At 35.0% G+C, this 6,247-nt stretch overlaps 1 long non-coding RNA gene across 1 annotated transcript; it reads left to right on the top strand.

Annotated features, from left to right (window-relative positions):
* The first annotated feature begins 2,649 nt into the window (after nt 1-2,649).
* On the top strand, nt 2,650-5,617 carry LOC131024582 (uncharacterized). The gene is made up of 3 exons (XR_009101935.1): nt 2,650-2,869; nt 4,814-4,877; nt 5,391-5,617. It is a non-coding gene; the product is annotated as an uncharacterized LOC131024582 (long non-coding RNA).
* The last annotated feature ends 630 nt before the right edge of the window (nt 5,618-6,247 follow it).

The raw sequence follows: 6,247 nt of genomic DNA, 5'->3' as shown, positions 1-6,247 counted from the left end.
AGTTCACGTAGTGAGATTCACGCGTTGAAATCTCGTGGCTGACATTATGTATGAATAGGTCATGCCGAAAATTTTAGTGAATACTTTGATATATCATCAAATAATCATTATAATTTCTTAGTGAAATTAGGATTTGAGGTCAAAAGAGAGATGAACATTAGAGATACTAATGTTTCATAAAAGAGATTAGATTATTAATCGAGTTTTCTTTAATAACTTCTCACTGATTCTTCATAACGATGAAGGTCCTTTTGGGAAGTAACGACTTGAGGGAGAGAGTGACGTTACTCGTTGATACAGAGACATAACGAGGTGGGCTTTCTTAAACACGTATATAGAGATCCCCTGCATACAGGCCTCTTATACTGAAATGAAATGAATGATATGATATAATTGTTAAGTTTCGATTTTATGAAAATGATCAAATGATGAATGGTTCTTTATGAAATGAAATGAAATGAAATGAAGGATGTTATATTGAAGTTATTGCATTGCCAAAATTTTGATGTTTTGGTATGTTATCTATCTGCTTGAGATGAAGAATTCGGTCCTATGCTAGTGTAGATACTAGTAAGGATTTGTGTACACTGAGGTGGTCGTGAGTCATCGAGCGGGTTGGCCGATCACAGTGCTGTAGAGGGAGGCCTCCCTCTCAGTACTTGATGTTATAACAGATATGATACATACTTGATGAGAAAAGTCTGCGCAGACAACTTTGAGGAAATGAAAATGAGTTTAGCTAATACAGGGCCTTTCTACAAATTCCTTGTATTATGCAAATGGCAATGACAATATTTATAGCTTTATAAGCATGAGATGAGATGAGATGTTTGGCATGTGTTCACTGAGTGCTTTTTGTACTCAGCCCTGCATATGTTTTTCAAAAATGTGCAGGTTGAGCTGATGTGGTGATGGTGCTGCAATGAGCGGAGTCTCCAGGGTTGTTAATAAACGAAGTTAACCTGTCTAGAATATGTCTTCATACATATGTCTAGCTACTTTCCGCTGCAAAATGTTATGATGTTATAGTATGTTATGTCATACTATGAGTCTTAAGAGAATGGTTTCATATGATGTACAACTTGATTAATAATATTAATTAAGCTTTATGTTGTCTTTCATAGACTGTTTAAATGAGTATTAATGAGAAATTATGACGAGTTTTCTTATGTTGAGTAAGTTTTACGGTTCCAAATGATGCCCCTTTCTTCCCCTTATTCTTTAACCCCATCCCTAGTTGTAGATCACTCGACTTAACTATCCTTAGTTAGGGCGGGCTGCGACAGAGTGGTATCAGAGCGAAGGAAAGCTCTGAATTAGAAGTCTTGAGTTTAGTCTAGAATGAGTCACTAGACTAATAGTTATTAACAACCGTGAGCTCAGCGCACCATCACACCAGGCTCAACGAGGTATGTAAAATTTCAAAGTTTATTTGACGTTAAATTTTGAAGAGCATGATGTTGAGGTTATATGATGAGTTATGATGTTACACTTTGAAGGTGCATAGTTTGAGTTTGAGGATGACAACATGATTAATAATGAGTTATTATGTTGTAAGAGTATGATGTTGATGTTACATGATGAATCATGAGAGAGTTTATATCATATGATGTTATATGATTGAGGATGCATAATTATGAGTTATGATGTAACACCCCGTACTTTTCCTCATGTTGTGAGATAGTGTCTTAACACTATTGAGAGTACTGAGATGTCGAAATACGAGACTAATTTTTTTTTTAATGACCAGATAAGACAGTTTGTCTTTTAAATGGAGATACGAGTGACTAAACCGATGATAGAGTTGGAGTGATGAGATTCGAGAAATGAGCAGAGATAGAGATGCTGATTGAATTGAGCTGAGATTTTATTTTATTTCCAACTACCGGGAATAGAGTTACCGGATACCGAGTTATCAGAGATTGACTGTCCTATTAAGAAAAATAGGAATAATGAGTTGGAAATAGAATCGAGGAAGAAAGAGTGAGAAACCTTGATAAATAGAGTCGGTCTGAGAGACGTTTAGTCTGTTTGTGTTTGCCGACTACTTTGATGTGATGATATGTGAATTTACGTGACTGATTGATTATGTGATTTTGTTACGTGAGTCATTTTAACCAAGTTATTATGATTTTTAATTGAGACTTTAGCACTTGGAATTTTTATTAAGTTTGCAAAGCAAGTGCAATTTATTTTTACCGGAAATTCGAACGATGCCGGTTTATGGAAATTTTTCCAAGCATAATATTTTTAAATTATTTTTCCTATGATGAGGAATATTATAATTGAGTGAGTGCACTAATATTAGTGCTATAATTATTTTGGTCACATGAATAATTATACTATGATACTTTATTAATGAGTAATATTTCCATAGTTTTTGTGATTATTATTTAATCACCTTACTCACACTATTATTTTAATTTTCCTAAGCATGTGACTAATTCAATAAATTGCTAAGTGTAGAGATTGAGAGAGTAGAGATTGAGAGAGTAGAGATTAGAGAGAGTGTAGAGATTAGAGAGAGAGAGATCAAGGCATTAATTGCCAAATATTTCATAAGATTACAAATCTTTCCAAAGATTGCCAAATCTTCTATAAGATTGCCAAATCCTCACAAATCTTACCAAGCAATTCTCTCTCACTCACTCACTCCATTCGACCAACACCCTCTCTCCCTCATCTCTCTACTTTCCACCATTGTCAACCATGGATGAGACCTCCGAAGCTTCACCAAAAAAATGCCAAACACATAAATCACCAACAAAATCCCACCTAAACACCTCCTATCAACTTGAATTCAAGGAAATCCTTGAAGATTGATCTTCAAAGTTAGAGAGAGAAAGTTTGATATTTGGTGTAAACTTGGGTAAGTGATCTCCATATTCATAGACTAGACTTGTATGAGATTGTATGTGAGTATTCTTGAGAGTTTGAAGCAAGAAAATCACCCCCTTCTTTTTTCTCTAAATTTTCGAAAATATGGGTCTCATACCCTTCAAAAAATTTTCTTTTTCTTTCCTTGAATTGGGGTGAGAAAAATGATCTATGATATGTTTGGTGATGATTGATATGTGTTTTGAGATTCAATTTTTGAATGAGTTTAGTTTACCCAAAATTGGGAGATTTGGAGTCAATGAGATAATAAATAAATTGATGATGTAAATGAGTCTATGAGATGTATATGATGATGATTGATGGAGTAATTTGAGTATATGATGTCCATTGGAGTTTTTGATGTGAGTTAGTTTACTAAAATTAGGGATATGCGTATATATGCCCTTATATGTAAATGATGGTTTTTATGTGAGATTAATTGGTTAAAAATGAAAGATATATGAATGGATTAAAGATTCATATGTGTTTATAAATTTCAAGGAGTTAGTTTAGTAAAAATTAGGACTTTTTGATCTATATGTCTATTAAGTGATTTGGCTTAAAATATAGGTAATTGAACATGATGTTAGTGTTTTAATATGTTTGAATAAGTCTTTTCTAAGCTAAGTAAAATTTTGACTTGAGTTAGTTTATGAGAATTTTTGAGTTTTCATATCTTGAGAAGTCAATGATTGATAACATGAGGTCTAATTTGCTTTATGACCATTATGTGAAAGTTGTCATGTTTTTGTTGAGAGTTTATGTGGATATATGAGTTTTTATTAGAGTTTAGTTGGCATGATTATAGGGGATTTATTTGTGTAAAATGAGTTACATGATGTATGAAGTCATTAATGAATGATTGAATGATTTTGAGCATGAGATTGAGAAGAGGATTAAATTGATGCGTTTGTAGAAACGTTTTCCTTGAGATTTGAGTTTATGATGTAAGAGGAGATTTGAGATTGAGTATGATGAGTATTTTAATGTTTTTGAATGTTTTTGAGTGTTATATGTGTTTAAAATGAGCTTTGATTGGTTTTCTTTGAAGGAATGTTGAATTGAGCATTTAAGAGTTTGAGATGAGTTTTTGGTGTTTTTTTTCGTAGGCTACTGACCTACTGTGATAGACGGGTTGTCGATGTCTAATGGCTTTGAAAATTTTACAGCATGTCCCTACATGAGTCTTGAGCATACCGGTAAAATTTCAAGTCATTTGGACTTGATTTACTATTTTTATAAAATGCAAAACCAAATCTGCACATTTCTACCGGGAATTTCAGAGAACAGGGGACAAAGTCATTCATTTCAGTAGCTTCCTATGTGATCTATCTTTCCAAATTTTTATGGTATCAACCTTACTGTATGGGCTAGATATCCACCAAATTTGAGCTCAGTTTGACAACGTTTACTATTTTTCAAAAATCAATGTTTCCGATTGCTCAAAACTGCCGAATATGGTAGACCGTGATAAAAACGCCATATCTCCCAAACCACTTGGAGTTTCTGACTCTACTTTTTTTTAAATGAAACTAGACTCAAATACCTTTCTTTTGGTATGAGTCTGGAGTCCAGGAGATGTCGGAGTCAGAACGTGTTAAATTTTGAAGTTGAGTCAGTGGGAAAACAGAACATGAATTGTTGATGTTTGATTGTATTTTCTTATGTGCCTTATGTGTTTATGTTGCCTAAGTGTTTTAATGAGATTAGACGAGTCTTATATGAGAGATAAATCGAGACTTAGAACCATGATTTTCTTGAAACCTATCCTTGGACTTAAGGATTTGAAATGAGTGAAGAAGTTTATATATGTAGAGTCGATTAAGAGATAGAATATAAGATAGAGCATGAGTTAAGGCATGAGTTTTTGTCGTTGAGTTCTAATCGAGATTCATTTTATGACATGAACCTTCGATGATGACGATAATCCCTGAAGACACGAGCAGAGCAGGGAAGTAAGTAACTCCGCTTTGACGGGAGTTTTTGAGTAAGGTCTTCAGGTGGGCAATATTTTGAGTATATGTTTATCATTCGAGCTTTCTAAAATGATTTGATGATGATTATGAGATTAACAAATGTTTGAGATAAATGATGTTTAAGAACTGTTTGACTTGCCGATTTTTGCTGATAATGACTTGTGTGTTACCCTCTACTGATGAGACGAATTCGGTCCTGCCACAAGCGGGATTTTGTGCACAGAGGTGACTGCGAGCCGTCTTCGGGTCGGCCGGTCACGGTACTTGAGAGGGAGGCCTACTTCTCAGTACCTTTGATAATAACGAGTTGTAGATGTGGTGCATACATGTTGAGATCTTTGACTGCAGTCATTTATTTATGTTATCATGATTATGAAAACTGCATGCACAGATTCATTTACGCTAACTTTATCTCTGTGTATTGCTGAGATGTGGCAAGCTTCAAACTTATAGCTCTAAGAGCACCTTTCTTGTTTTTCGGCGTTTGCCCACTGAGTATTATGTACTCACGCCCTGCATGTATTTCTAAATGTGCAGGCTAAGCGAGGAGCGAGATTGGTCTGGTGCTGGCGGGGAATTGTTAGAGGATGTATTTACTTTATCGTATTTCCATTTTGACGATAAAGTCTTGATAATTGATATACTTGGATTTTCTTTTGAAGTTAAGCAATGTACTCACGGTTATATGTCTTCATACATATAATCGATTCGCCTTTTGCTGCGATACTCTGCATATTATGATTCCTTACGAAAAATGAGCGATACCCATTTTGTTTTTGATCTTGAAATTCCTGATAATTAAAAAGTTATAACGACGTTGACGATTTTACCCTTGGGGTCATTTATGATGATTTTCCTTAGCATGCTTTAATGCGAGCTTCCGCTTGATGTTTGACCTATTCTTCTTATCATTTATTCTTTTAAAAATAGTCGTATCGATACTCGTACCCCACTATCACTAGTGTCGGGAATCGGGCTGCGACAGGGTGGTATCAGAGCAGGTCGTCTGCTCTGAGTCTATTGCTTGACTGAGTTGAACCTTTGATTGATTCTACTCTTTTAAAATTGAGTACTAGCCTAATTTGAATTCTTAGGCTAATTTGAGAGAGTTAGTTCGAAACAGAACCCCAGCACCCCATCTCCTCCGGCTTAAACGAGGTAAGAAGTTGATGTTGTTTCTTGTCGCTTTCTTAATTGAAAGTTGAGTTTGTTTCACTAATGAGTTATGTATTGTTTTGATGGCGAAATTGTTTGAGATGATGAATTCTGATACGTGGCAGTTGATGTGGAATACGAGGAGAGATGTTGAGGCTAGTATAGCCGATTGTTTCTGTTGAGCCTCAGATACAGTATGTGCCCTTTGATCCTTATCCGAGGGTTGCCCCGTTGCCTAA

The sequence above is a fragment of the Salvia miltiorrhiza genome, chromosome 5, assembly GCF_028751815.1.
Source record: "Salvia miltiorrhiza cultivar Shanhuang (shh) chromosome 5, IMPLAD_Smil_shh, whole genome shotgun sequence".
Classification (NCBI taxonomy): Eukaryota; Viridiplantae; Streptophyta; class Magnoliopsida; order Lamiales; family Lamiaceae; genus Salvia; species Salvia miltiorrhiza.
The sequence above is the reverse complement of the archived record's forward strand: the minus strand, read 5'-3'. Positions and strand labels throughout refer to the sequence as shown.